The sequence below is a fragment of the Panthera leo genome, chromosome C1, assembly GCF_018350215.1.
Source record: "Panthera leo isolate Ple1 chromosome C1, P.leo_Ple1_pat1.1, whole genome shotgun sequence".
Classification (NCBI taxonomy): domain Eukaryota; kingdom Metazoa; phylum Chordata; class Mammalia; order Carnivora; family Felidae; genus Panthera; species Panthera leo.
In genome coordinates this window covers 166,832,091-166,847,105 of record NC_056686.1, presented here as the reverse complement: position 1 = coordinate 166,847,105, position 15,015 = coordinate 166,832,091, and the positions used below count along the sequence as shown (strand labels likewise).

Sequence of the window (15,015 nt, the reverse complement as noted above, 5' to 3'; positions counted from 1 at the left end):
ACATTAAAAAAATTAGCTCAGAACTATTGGCACATCTTTTTTTATAATGTTATCTGATACATGATATGTGTTTATGTCCCAGAACAGAAATATATAGACATTTAGTACTTTGAATCTTACCTTCAAAAGAAAAACACTTTATACTGAAGTACAACATATATGATGAAAAAAAAAAGACATCTTAGTGGTGTGTAGCTCGATGAATTTTCATAAACAAAACACATCCAAATCAAGAAACAGAACATGACCAGCAGCCAGTAAGTAGTTCTCCCTGTGCTCCCTTCTAGTCCCTGACCCCGCCAAGGGTATTCACTGTCTTGACTTTTTACTATTTGCCTAGTTTTGTCTGTTTTTTGTTTTTTGTTTTTTGTATTGCATGTACTTGGATACAGAAAATATAGACAGTCCCTGACTTAGGATGATTCAACCTCAGATTTTTCATTTTTACAATGGTATATGAGGGATACATATTCAGTAGAACCCATACTCCCAATTATGAATTTCCATCTTTTCCCTGGCTGGCAATATGCAGTGCGATACTCTCCCATGATGCTGGGCAGTGACAGCCACAGCTCCCAATCAGCCATGTGATCGTAAGAGTAGATGACACACAACTATTCTGGTTTTCGCTTTCAGCACAGTATTTGGTAGATTACATGAGATAGTCAGCACTTTATCCTAAAGGAGGCTTTGTGTTAGAGAACTTTTTCCTACTGTAATGGAAGTGTTCTGAATGAATAGATTGGGTATATTAAATGCAAATTTGATTTATGGTATTTTCAATTCATAAGTCAAGGAAGGTTTATATGTACTTTATCTGACTTCTTTCAATTGCTATTATGTTGGTAAGAGTCATCCTTATTGTTGCAAGTAGTTGTATATCGTTTATTTTTTATTGCATAGGAGTCCACTGTATGAATAGATCACAGTTTATTTATACCTTCTTCTACACTTATTTATAATTTCTTCTTCTAGAAACATTGCCCCTATGACTAGATGCAAAACCTAACTTCGAACGTTTTGTCTGAATCTCTGAGGTCAAACAATGCCATCTGGAGGAAGAGGCTACCCTTTCCCACACTTTTCATTTCTTCAGTGTCAGAAAGCCATTCTGGTCCACTTTGATAGCTCAGAGCTGCACTGTTAATCCAGGATAGCTCCTAGCCAGATAGGACTACTGAGCATCTGAAATGTGACTAGCATGAGTTAAGATGTGCTGCATGTATAAAATACATATTGGATTTCAAAGACTTGGCATGAAAAAAAATCATATAAAACAATAGATTCAATTCAATTCAACAATTTATATTGATTACTTATTAAAATAATTCTAATTTAGGCTGAATGAAATATATTATTAGAATTAATGTCACCAGTTTTTTTTTTTCTAGAACATTTAAAACTGCACAGGTGACTTTAATTGTATTTTTATAGGATAGTGCTCATCAAGATCACTATCTCATTTATTCTTCTGCTGTAAGTCAGAATGTTAGACCAGATCATCTCCCAAGTTTTTGTTGTCGTTGTTCAAAAGTTTTTCTGAAGGTCCTGGTGCCCTTTAAAACCAGTACATGGATGCCCAGATCCCAGAAGCATACAATTGCTCCTTCGGCAGTTTGAGGTCGGTCCAGGTGAGAATCAATGCGTACCTGCCTCAGGACGTGAGCACTGCACGTGTCCTTCAGGTAGGCAACAGGCTTGGGGAATACATTAAGCCCTGATACCACTTTAATTAAAAATGTGACAAGAGACGTTGATTATGAAAGTCTAGGAGACTTCACATTTCCAGGCTTCATAGAGAAACCACTTTTCGCTTCACTTAACACTGTTTATAGCTGCTGTTGGTTTATATGGAAAATGTGGCAGTGCAAGTTCTAACGATTTATATAGGGCAATATAATTTATATGAAGTCATTTTGGAGGCCAGATGAATAATAAAGTGTCAATTAATTTTAAGTTTTTGACTATGTGTTTAGGTTTTATCATCCCCAGGCCACATTTTAGATCAATTCCAAACATTCATATTAAGGGGGACCCACAAGTCTCAGAGTCATAAAGAAATGAAGAAGGGCCTAGGGAAATAGGAATATGATATGTAGGAAATTTTTTCCAAAATGGAGACAGGGTTCCAAACAACTATACTAAGTACCATATTATACTCATATGTGAGGTTTTATTCTGATTTGCTGCTTTGAACCTGAAAGAATTCAGGACTGTTACACATGTCATTGGGCAGATAGATTTTTAAATTTCTCAGCAAATCTGAGTTTTCGTATCTTCTTACCCATGTCCTCCTCTTTTTCTCCAGTGCTTTACTCATTGTTGGCAAATACGCTTTCTTTAAAGGAAGTCATAAGAGTTGTAAATTATTGAAAACCTCTGGAAATATGGCCTCTCGGTTGTGCATTATATTATATTCCTAATCCCCAGTTGTCCTAATCCCTTAATTAAAACAGGAGCAATTTAAATCATTGCAGTGATGTTTTTGTGATTCTATATTTTAATTGAATTTAAATGATGAATATTTGATGCTGTGTATTTGTCAGACAAATAGGAATAAGCACCCTGATTCCCCCTAAGACAGTTAACTACGATTGAAAGCTAGGGAAGCCTTGATTAAATGAATTAGGAAATTAGACACAACTTGTAAATGTGTCCAAGGGGCAAATTCAAGGACTTCATTCTAAATGCCTTTATGGGAAAAAGAAAAACCATGCTGATTTCAGAAAGGATTAAAAATTGAACAGACCTAGAGTTTTCATCAGGAAATGATCTGGTTTTAGAATCTCCATTATTTTTTAAGCTACTTTGGGGACAATTTTAGAAACAGCTCAGCTTCTGTGGAATGATCCTCTGAGTAAAGTCCTGACTGGAATCTGTTTTTCTATCATTGGATCCTCACATAAAAATCAGCCCATTAAAGCCCTTCTCACACAGTCTTGAGGAGGAATATAAAGCACTTCTTGAAAGCAGGAGCTGGAGGTGAAACATGGACGTCTAGGGGTGCTCCTCTGTGCCTGTCGCCCACAGAGCAGCCTGCCGCGCTAGCAAGGTTGGCGCAAGGCCGCTGGAGACAGCAAGCAAAGGCGGCAGCCATTTGGCGGTCTTCTGCAGGCATGAAAATAACTGTACACAGAATGCAGAAATGTTAGAGCTGGAAAAGGACCTTGGAGATCATTGGATCCAACTCCCTCTCTTTACGAGGAGGCCGAGGTCCAAAGGGGAGGTGGAGCGTTCATTACTGGCAGAGCATGCTCTATTTACAAAGTACATTAAGACAAAAGCAGGAGAATGTACACATACTCTCTCACACGTGCATGCGCTCTCTCTCGCTCTCTCCCTGTCTCTCACTCCTTCACATGCGCGTGCTCACGCGCCCCTGGCCTTCTGTCCTCAGTAAATTCTCCTAGGGTGATGTTCTTGTGAGGAAAGGAGGGAGCTCTTTCTCAATAACATTACATTTTATTTTTCCACTTTTCTTGAAGTATGATTCACAAATAGAAACTGTATATATTTCAGGTGTACATTGGGGTGTTTTGATATACATATACATTGTGCAGGGATTATTACTATCAAGCTAATTAACATACCCCTCAAGTCACAAAGTTACTATTTTGGGCAGCCACACTGCTTACCATGTACTCTCTTTGGGAATTTCAAGTACACAATACACTATTATTAACTATAGTCACTGTGCTACCCATCAGGTCACCAGAACTTCATCTTATAACCAAGTTTGTACTCTTTGACCAACATCTCCCCATTTTCCCCAGTCCCTTAGTAACTACCCTTCGACTTGGTTTCTATGAGTTCAACTTTTTTAGATTCAACCTATAAGTGAGTTCATGCAGTATTTGTCCGTGTCCGGCTTATTTCACTTACTATGATATCCTCAGGTTCATCCACGTTGTCACAAATGGCATGATTTCCTTCTTTTTTTAATGGTGAGTAATATTCTATTGTATATATTATATATTCTATAGTGTGCATATATGTATATATGTATGTAGGTATATATATACATACACATGCACACATGTATCACATTGCTGGTGAGGATGTAGACAAAAGGGAGCCTTTATACACTGTGGGTGAGAATGTAAATGGAGGTTCCTCAAAAAATTGAAAATGGAGCTATCATATAATCCAGTAACTCCATTTCTGGCATGTATGCAAATGAAGACATAGTTGCCACTCCTATGTTCATTGCAGTACTATTCACAGTAGCTTGGCTATGGAAGCAACCTAGATGTCTGTCGACAAAGGAAGGAGCTCTTTACATGGACTTGGACTGATCCTTTGAAAAGTCACTCGTGAGAAATACTTCAGAGGAAATTTTTCAGGTCCAGTGCTACAGTCTTCAAGGGCAAAAGACAGCTCATTTATCTTAAGCCCACAGTTGTCGATAATGTGTTGTATGCAAAGAAGAATGTGTAGTCTTTCTTATCAGTGTTGTCAACCCAGGTTTTCTTGGTTTACAACTTACCCACTGCCTCCTTCCAGATGGTCCATGTGTTTGCATTGTGTTGCCCTTCTCTTCATATGCATGCATACACACAGAAAATGAAAGAGTCACTTAGAGAGTAAAGTCATTAACTTCAAGCAGCCAAAAAATACTCCAATTTTTACCAGCAGTGTGATAGGTTGTCTGATTCTGAAGTAACATATTCAGTAAAAAAAATGCTCCACCTTATTTTGAGGTCTCCAAAGTCTCTGAATTTGGTTGAGGTCAGACCTCTGCTCTCTATATGAGAGCTCTCTGCTGTACTTGTCTCCCACACATTCTGCTTCTCCCATCCCTCAAATCTCCATGCCCTCCTTCCCTTCAGCACAGGATACCTCATCCTTGACACTATTGACTTGTGGAACCAGATTGTTCTTTGAGGGGAAGGGGAATGGGGCTGTCCTGTTCATTGTAGGATACTCGGCAGGATTTTTAGCCTCTCTACCCAGTAGATGCCAGTAGCACCCATTCTCTCAATCACGACAGTCAAAAATGTCTCCAGACGTTGCCCCTACTTGAGAACTACTGCTCTAGTATGATCATCCATGGGGAGGGGTTGACTGTATAATCCATAATGTCTGCACACCTTTTCCCACACAGACAGTACCTGTGCTGCAGGGGTCTGCAGCAACTCCAGACTTTCTAGGTGTGCCTAGTAAGGAACTTGGTAAGTTCCCTTTCTGGTCTTTGTGGCTGCTGTGTTTTCCTGTATCATGCTAAGAAGCTCTAATAGAAAAACTGCCCTCATTAAGGACAAGAAGAATCTCAATAAGCTGGACACCATGGAAGGAACTGGATCACTGGCATCTTCCCTAAAGGACCTCCCATCCCCCACTTCTGCCATTGACAGCACTTCTCAAGCAGGCTGAACCCAGAGTCCCTATCTGAAGTGAGGAAGAGTTCTTTTTGTCTAATCGCCTACTTTCTGATTCTCAGGGGGATGTCCAACCTCCCTGATGGTGATACAGTTCCCTCTTAGAAGGCATGGGAGGGGAGGGGAGTGTGGTGGGCAACACATTTATAAAAATACTAAGTGACCCCCTCCTTCAATACCACGAATTGCAAATATGTCACATATCAATGGGTAAGGATTATGGGTATTGGTTTGTGAAAGAAGTGTTGATTTCAACCATCATAAACAAATTACCCTTTCCTTCCTAGCTAACTCCCTTGATAAGAACAACCAGTTCACAAACCCATGAGGCTAGAGAAGGTGTGTGGGTACAGGAAAAGAGTGGGAGAAGCATTTTGCACTTTATTAAAATTAGAGTATCAGCATTCCTTTTTGATAAGGAAAAAAACCCCAAAAAGCAATGCATATATTCATGTTTAAATGCTTCCTTCTTCTGGACCATCTCCCAGCAGTAAGACGTATCATTTTATAGGGTTTGTGTTTCTTTTTTTTTAACCTCAGTGTTTATACTCAGATTCATAGGGCTGTTGGTAGGTTGGCAGGTACACACATGAGGAAAATATCAGCAGGCAGAGTCTTTCTCTTCCTTTCTCCTTAATTTCCTCCTTTACGTGATGGAACAGAGCTTGGTCTTGCTTAACAAAGATTTTCTAGAAGCTATTCAAGGTGAGTGCAGTGAAAAAGTGGTAGGACAGAGGAACACCTACTAATATTAAGAGGGAAAAAAGGTTCTTTCTAAGACAGCTAAATCTGTTTGCATAACTCAGTACTTCTCCTGGGACCAGGGCTCCTAGCAGGCTCTCAGAGATGCCACCGAAGGGACACAGAGCCAGGGCCCAGAGGGTACTTTTTGCTGCTGTTTGATGATGGCATCTCCAAAGGCAGCTGGTCTGAACTGGATGAACCCTCTGCCTGATACTGAATTCTGTTGCTAGCTCCTTTCCCCAGCTTCAGCCTTGTGTCCATTCCAGTGTTGGGAGCAGGGTTAGATTTTGATTACTGAATTGTAAACTGTAGGGCATTTATAGTAAATGGAGATAGTAGAGCTGTAACTCTGAAGTTTCAGGAGCATATTTATATCTAATGAATCCAAATACAAATAATTTTTAGCTTTTTTGAAGAAGAAAGGACTTTTTTTTCTAAGCAGATATTTGGAATACCAGCTCAATGGAGCTGTCCATGGATGGGCTTCATGGGGTTTAGAAATCCCTTGAAACTGAATGCTTATGCATTTTCCTGAGATGGATTCCATATCTTTCATCAGACTCTCTAGATCCGTAATTGATGAAAGGTTAAGAATCACTGTCTCAAAGGCAGTTACAAAAGTGCCCTTTTTTTTGTCTTGTCTACAATTTTTACTTGGTTTTTAGTATGAATGTGTGAGTGTGTATTTGGTTTTTAGTGGTTTTTTTTAAAAGTTTATTTATATTTGAGAGACACAGAGAGTGCATGCACACACACAAGTGGGGGAGGAGCAGGGTCAGAGGGAGAGAGAGAAACCCAAGCAGGCTCCATGCTGTCAGCATGGAGCCCAATGCAGGGCTCACACCCATGACACATGAGATCATGATCTGAGCTGAAATCAAGAGCTGGACGCTTAACCGATTGAGCCACCCAAGCACCCTGGTTTTCAATTCTTTGAGACCAGATAGTTTCATTGGTGTTTCTCCATAAGATATTTTCCTAGAGGGTGAGCCAATTTGAGGTTGTAAGATCTCTGGAGATTAAATTCTTAGCTACAATTGGTTTAGGTCTTGTAGAAAGTTGTGTCATTGAAGTTCAATGGTGACTTTCTGTGACGATAATGTCAGATTGAGAAAGGACATCGAGGGGAAAAAAGGAGGGGAATATTAGGTAGTGAGGATGCACAATCACTTTTTTACCTTTAATTCAATATGCCTGAGGTAATTAAGTTCCTTCTTGTCTGTTAAGATACTGCTGACATTCATGTTCCCTTGAAGAAGTGTTTATGTCAAATCTTATTCCAAGGGCAAGGAGTGAGGATTGAAGTCTACAATGATGACTCCAGACCTGGGAAACAGGGCTTTACCCTCCTGTACTGCTGCTCTTACAACATCACTACCTTCTTCTCCAACACCATGTCTTCTCATGAACTCCTGAAACAGGGTTGGGAAGCTAGTTCATCTCCTTTTAGGTAGTGTGATAGGGTCCCTGGGTGACTCTGTTGGTTAGGCTTCTATCCCTTGATTTGGGTGAGATCTAGTAGTGCTTTGGGCTCTGCACTGGGCGTGGAACTGCTTAAGATTCTTTCTCTCCCTCTGTTCCTTCCCCACTCTCACAAGCTCGCTCTCTTTCTCTCTCAAAAATAAAGAAAGAAATGAAAATTAAAGAAAAAAAAAGGAGAGTGATTTCTCACCAACCCATTCCCTGATCTCACACCACAATGGCCTTCTTACTGTTTTTAGACACAGTAGGCACTTTTCTACCACAGGGCCTTTTACATCTGCTATTCCCTTGCTCTAGAATGCTTTTCCCCAGATAGCATCACAATTCACTCTATTACATCCTTTGGATCACTATGAAGTCACTGTCTCAGGTGGTTCTTCCCTAGTCACCCTTAATATATTGACCTCCCTCTATATGTCATACCCTTCTTCCCTGCTTTATTTTTTCACTTTAGTACACACCTCTATCTTCCCTATTCTTATATTTTGTTTCCTGGAGATTCTTCTGAGGGGAATTCTTCCGTTTGGTCATTTTGGAGAGTCCCTGGCGTGGTGAGGACCTGCAGTGCACTTCCCCTGTGCTGTGGTGTATAACTGGAGTTAGTGGGCGGGGCCGCAGTCCGACCCGATGTCTGCCCCCAGCCCACTGCTGGGGCCACAGTCAGACTGGTGTGTGCCTTCTCTTCCCCTCTCCTAGGGGCGGGATTCACTGTGGGGTGGCGTGTCCCGTCTGGGCTACTTGCACACTGCCAGGCTTGTGTTGCTGGGGATCTGGCGTATTAGCTGGGGTGGGTAGGCAAGGTGCACGGGGGCTGGAGGGGCAGGCTTAGCTCGCTTCTCCTTAGGTGATCCACTTCAGGAGGAGCCCTGTGGCAGCGGGAGGGAGTCAGATCCGCTGCCGGAGGTTTGGCTCCGCAGAAGCACAGAGTTGGGTGTTTGCGCGGAGCGAGCAAGTTCCCTGGCAGGAACTGGTTCCCTTTGGGATTTTGGCTGGGGGATGGGCGGGGGAGATGGCGCTGGTGAGCGCCTTTGTTCCCCGCCAAGCTGAGCTCTGCCGTCCGGGGGCTCAGCAGCTCTCCCTCCCTTTGTCCTCCAGCCTTCCCGCTTTCCGAGCAGAGCTGTTAACTTCTGACCTCCCAGACGCTAAGTCGCGCTTGCTGTCGGAACACAGTCCGTCCGGCCCCTCCGCTTTTGCCAGCCAGACTCGGGGGCTCTGCTTGGCCGGCGAGCCGCCCCTCCGCCCCGGCTCCCTCCCGCCAGTCCGTGGAGCGCGCACCGCCTCGCCGCCCTTCCTACCCTCTTCCGTGGGCCTCTGGTCTGCGCTTGACTCCGGAGACTCCCTTCTGCTAATCCTCTGGCGGTTTTCTGGGTTCTTTAGGCAGGTGTAGGTGGAATCTAAGTGATCGGCAGGACGCGCTGTGAGCCCCGCGTCCTCCTACGCCGCCATCTTCCGGAACCTCCCCCTCTTATATTTTGTTTATTCATGTGTTATCTAGTGGAGTTTTGGCTCCCACAGATTGTAAGCTCCATGAGGGCAGGAATGGTTCTCTGTCCCATTCAGTACTAAAATTACAGCACAAAGAACAGTGCCTGGTTAATTATAGATACTCAGTAAATATTATTTGAATGAATAACCTCAAGAGATTTTAGGATAAAGCTTGCTCATGAGAAAAAGTACTATGTGACCTTTCAATCCAGTGATTTTATGATCAAGAGGCCAAGCTAAACAGGCAAACTGATTTAAGTGACCCAATAGCTTCTATGTTGGCATCTATCAAAGTGTTTATCATCCCCATTCCATAATCTATAAGTTGACTGTTCTCCTCACCAGGTTAAGTTCTGCAGGGGAATGAAATTTAACTCAGAGATGAAGTGCGGAGCATAGAGACATGTTCAATAAATGTGGAGAAAAATGAGAGAGTGAAAGAAAATACAAACACACTAAGACCAGCCCTTGATACCAATATATGTGTTTAATCACAGAATAAATAATCTCTTTGTGAACACGTGGAGCACATCCCGCTTTGTTTTGCTTTAACAAATCCCCTAGAGAGTCACTAGCAAGATAAAGAAGAAGGTATGATTTCTGAGGAAATCTCTGGAAACAAATTTAGGCGTATGTAAGCCACCTTGGATCAGGCTTAGACTGAAGTGCCCAGGATGTAGAATGGAGGCAGGGGTTGTTATAGAAGTCAGGTGATTTGGTGGGTGTAGACCACCTTGGAGCAAAGTTCTAAATAAGAGTCTTAAGAAAAATAGTGGGAGTGACTACAGGTTGGTTGTGTGACAGCTCCAGCCTTCTGGAGTGGCTTCAGCCTTTTAAATAGGGGGTTGGATACTCCATTTTTCTCATCCACAGAGCAGTCTTTCAATGCCACTCAAAACCACTGAGACCCAATAGAATAGATTCACTCAAACCGATGTGTTCTGTGGCCTCAACCATCTTCTAATTCAGTCTTATTATAACCAGGTTTCCAAAACTGATTTCATTAAACCAAAATTTCATGGAAATTTTATTATAAAAGTATATCCATGATTAGCACATTTACTCTTCCCTACTCTCTTCAGCATTATTATTTATTTATATCTTTGCAAACAGCATTTTCTGTAGAAAATATGAAGCTGTCTATCACTTTTCTTCTATACTGTTGTCACTTGTGTTTAAAAAGCTCACACCTTTTACTCTGCTATCTTGGGAAAGAAAATATCCACCAAACAAAAAAGCCCCTGATCAAGATTTCGAAATCAAAAGGTGGGTATATCAATCAAGAAGTTTCTCACCCAATGCAGAAGGGTTTTCTTTTTTCCTTTCATAGTCTTCTTCTAAGCTCTTTTCATTAAATCACAATGCCAGGCAAAGTCAGGGGCATGCTGTGCCTGTCATTGTGGTTTATAGATCAAATGAAAGCCAGTATTAATCATCTTGCTTGATTCTGGAACCTATTAATTTTCCAAGAACAGTACCCCAATGACACGAGTCCTTCATTCTGTGATCTGATGCAGTGTCATTTGCTTTTCCTCCTCTCCGAGTAAACCTCAGAAAATGTTAGTTACATAAAACCATTTAAAAGTAAACCTTTATCTTTTCACTGGCGAAGTAGATGAAAGTTCCATTTAACAAATCTATACTTTGCCTCATTATCCTCGGGATTCTTTAAAATATAGTTAGATTCTGGGTCTAGGCCTATGAACTAGAGATAAACTTGAGTTTCTTTTTCCTTTATTATCAAGGACTTTATGGAGAATGGACAGCTCTCAGATCTGGTATCCTCAATTTTTTTGGTAATGAGTGTTTTTTAAAATATTCCAAAGTCTTTGAAGTTTTGGGAAGAAGACGATGCTGAGGATAAAGTCCTCACAATATCAAAGTTCTTAGGAGAAACTCTGTATACAGTAGACCCTACATAGATATTGTTCAATGAATCAGTGGCGTCGAGGGCAGAACATCCTTTCCATCCTCACCTTTATCTCCAGTGAGAAGAGGATGGTAAAGGAGCTGGGGGATGCTACCAGGTAAGGCGACAATATGCCTTCACTGGAACCATTATTTAACTAGATCAAGATTGCGTCCTTTTATTAAAGCTTATTTCTGGGCAGCATGTTGTCAGTATATTCTCTGGTAAAGCATGTGCACCTTGTATTTGACTCTAAATAATGTCATTAAATTAAATATTGAATGTCATAGCTTCAGAAAATATAAGTCAAACGTTCGTTCACTACGAGGGTAGTAAAGCTCTTAAGTTACAAAAAAGAATGAAGTCAGAACTGGACAAAGAGAGCAGAGGTTTTCAGCGAGGGTTTTTAACTTAAGGGCAATTCTTTATACATACAAGAACATATAAAGTCCAATTTATGGAAAGACGTTTCATTTATCTTCCTGAGTTATCTATGCAAAAAAAAAAAAAAAAAAAAAATATATATATATATATATATATATATATATATATATATATATATATATATATATAGCTTTGGCTATACTGCACCTGTATTGTCTTGTTGAGGTGACCAAGTAGTAGAAGAACAAAGTTAATCTCATATTGCACCTGGTTTTCATTTCAGCTTTTCTCTGCCTCTTCATTTACTGTTATGTTTAATGCCAGGTTCTGTTTTTAGCCTTGAGAGAGGGGAAGAGTGTAGAAAATACTTGTAACATCTGTAGCAATGGACAGAAGAATGGATAATAATAGGAAATGTCTACATACCATCTGGTATAAACACAGATGTGTGTTTTCTTTAAAAATAAAAATCCTGCACTCTAAAAGGGGAAGATTTACAACATTCTAAAGAAAGTCAAGAACCCATTCTTAAGTGGCTCTTAATTGACAAGATGCAATCCTCCCTGTTCATTGCCATTTTATTTATAGAACTCCACTGGTGGGCGCTGCTCATTTTCCCTACAAATTTTGTGTGCAGAGGTCATGGTGCTTTCCAGAATCAGTGGCAATACCGCACAAATTCTTTATGTCAAGTGTTACATTTCTTTACCTCTTTATGTACCTGGAATGGTAAACCCAGAATGAGGATATTCTATGTTTCCTCTAAAACCTCACCATGGAGTTTAAAAGCTTAAAGAAAAAGGCGTAAGGTCAAATTGCTAAGGGAGATTCAGCATATTTTATAAAGTTATACAATTTTAATTCTTAACTACTTCATAAGAGAAGTCTATCTGCAAAATCAACAAACCACTCATAGGGAAGATTGTCCTTTCTTCCCCTTTCTTTTTAGCATTTATACATTTAGTACCAATAACAAATTCACCAAACTTACTTAACTTAGTATTAAACTCACATTTTTATTAGGCAACCCACACTTCTCAAATTCAGAGGGGTCTATTATGTATCTTAGAAGAACAAAAGTTTCTGAGGCTATGTCCATTGAGAGATCACCAACAGGTTAAATTACTCCGGAAATAAAAGTGTAGATACTGTTGTAAATATTGGTACGTTGAGGTCATCCCAAGGGCAATCTGGAAGACTTCCATGGGCCACTCTCTTTGAAAGTCACGGAATAATGAGATGTCTGGTAAATATGGAAAGCAATAAGAATTATGAAATGCCTTCTGTATGAATGCTCATAAGTTTCACCCACCAAAGGAAAGAACAGGACCAGTCTTGTATGGATAGAATGTATGCTTAGGAAGATGTCTGTCCTTACCCTCTAAAATTTCTCTCAGTGCAATGAATCCATTTGGCCTGGAGAAAATAAATTTAATGTCATTTTAAAAGCCTGGTTTTCACTTCTACCTATGAAAAACAAATTACAAAATTAAAAAGCACATTCTAGTTATTCAGGTTTATTAGCCTATAGTTAAGAACCATATTCCCAGTGCTATTTACTTTTGGCACTCTGCTCACATGGGAACACATGAAATCTAGTGGTCCATAAAATTCTCATTGAAGTCAGGAGATATTTGACCATGGTAAAAATTGGGCCCTCAGTCTCTAACCTTTTGGCCTACCATTTTTTGTTGTTTCTGTGTTCTCACTCTTTGATTCGTTTCTAGGTTGTTCGTCATTTGGCAGAGATACCTGCTAACTATGTGCTCATTTGATGTATTCAGTACCGACCTGTAAAACTGACCTTATCTTGGTTCTTGGATTGTCTTGTTTTGCTTTCACTGAAAAAAAAAAAAAAAGATACTAAAAAACAAATCAAAACAAAAACGAACACAACCAGTCTCCATAGATAGAATCCATTTATCTTGTTTTCTCAAAGATTTATCTTTCATTGTTTCAAGAACTTTCAACAAATAAGCATTAGAGGAAAAGTGCTGACAATTTCAACTTCATTAGTTCAAATGTTATTTTTTCAGTGTCAAAACTTAAAAAGCTTATCTAGAAAAGAAATGATTCAAGGCGGTTGTTACAGAATAATTACAGATTTACCCTTAGAGGAAAGCATAATTGCCTATGTACTACATTAAGTGAATATAAACTCCTTCTACGTCATGTAGTTAAAATAAACCAGACACTTTCTGGAAATTACAGTATGAAATTCACTCATGTCTACCGTCTCGCCCTGGTGTCGCTCTGCTAGACTGGGAATGATGGAACAGGAAGGGGCAGCAGGGTCCCTACATTATTGCTGAGGAGAGTGGCTGCAAGTTGAGTAAGCTGAATGTAGATTTGAAAGATGGGACAACTTCTAAATTGATGTCAGGGCTATAAATACCTGGGAAGCTGCCACCAGAATTTCCAGCCCTGCAAGTAGTTATAAGAAATGGGGAAAGTTCTTTTAAACAAAGATTACTGCCTGGCTGCAAATCTGGGAAAGACAAGGCAACAAAGTATGAGCCTCTCAAAGAGTGGCTTGGGCCAGACCTCGAGGAGTCATCACCGTGTGTGTACCAGACAGAAAGGGTGCTCGTTCTTGCACTGACCTTTACAGTGGGCTGCACAGACCCTTCTGTTGCTCAGTTTACTATGGTTTGAAGCTTTCACACATGTTGGATGACTCTCCAAATACAGTTTACATAACAGCCCAGCTCATGTCTACACATGGAAAACCATATAAAATAACAAATAAAAGTTTACTAAGCGGACACCTATTTCCTATTTTTAGTATATGCCATGCATGCACTCTGTCTTGTACTTTATAAACTATTCTCTTCTATTTTATATAGATAGTAAATAAATCTATAAGAAATCTATCTAAAAATTTTTTTAAGAGAGAGAGAGCAGGGGAAGGGCAGAGAGAGAGGGGGAGAGAGGAACTGAAGCAGGCTCTGCGCTGACAGCAGCAAGCCCGATGCAGGGGCTCGACTCACAAACCATGAGATCATGACCTAAGCCAAAGTCGTACGCTTAACCAACTGAGCCACCCAGGTGCCCCAGAAATCTATCTATAAATTTTAGATAAAATTGAAGATCTATAATGTAGAGATGTATATCATGTATAGATAAATATAGATAACATATCTTTTCTATTTATATAAATGTGAATCATAACTTGCCAGTGGTCTGAGACCACAGTTTGAAAAACAGTCAGTTATAGGGGCACCTGGGTGGCTCAGTCAGTTGAGCAACCGACTCTTGGTTTTGGCTCAGGTCATGATCTCATGTTGATGAGATCAAGCCCACTTTGGGCTCTGTGCTAACAGCACGCAGCATGCTTGGGATTCTCTCTCTGCCCCTCCCCACACATGCTCCTGCACACGCTCCCTCTCTCTCTCTCAAAATAAATAAATTAAAAAAAAAAAAAGTATAGTAAATCCTTCCACAGTGGAGGAAGCTGTCAAGGAAGCTCCAGTGCTTCTCACCTGCCAAAGGGGAGTCTGCTGTTTTGCCTGGTTTCCCTCAACACCAGTGCACCCAGTTTGCACAGAGTTAATTTACGCTTATTACTCTAAGTGTTCTGACGTATTCTCTTTGGGTCATTTTGTATGTTCAGCTTGAATGAAAAGTAGAACA

General features: G+C 40.4%; 1 protein-coding gene and 1 long non-coding RNA gene across 2 annotated transcripts in view; one reads left to right on the top strand and one right to left on the bottom strand.

The window, feature by feature from the left end:
- The window catches only part of ZNF385B (zinc finger protein 385B), a 448,508-nt gene that overhangs the window by 15,798 nt on the left and 417,695 nt on the right, over positions 1 to 15,015 (top strand). The window lies entirely within an intron of this gene.
- On the bottom strand, positions 12,534 to 13,411 carry LOC122226316. Its single transcript, XR_006205585.1, has 3 exons — positions 13,174 to 13,411; positions 12,761 to 12,849; positions 12,534 to 12,625 (listed from the first exon to the last, which is right to left on the bottom strand). It is a non-coding gene; the product is annotated as an uncharacterized LOC122226316 (long non-coding RNA).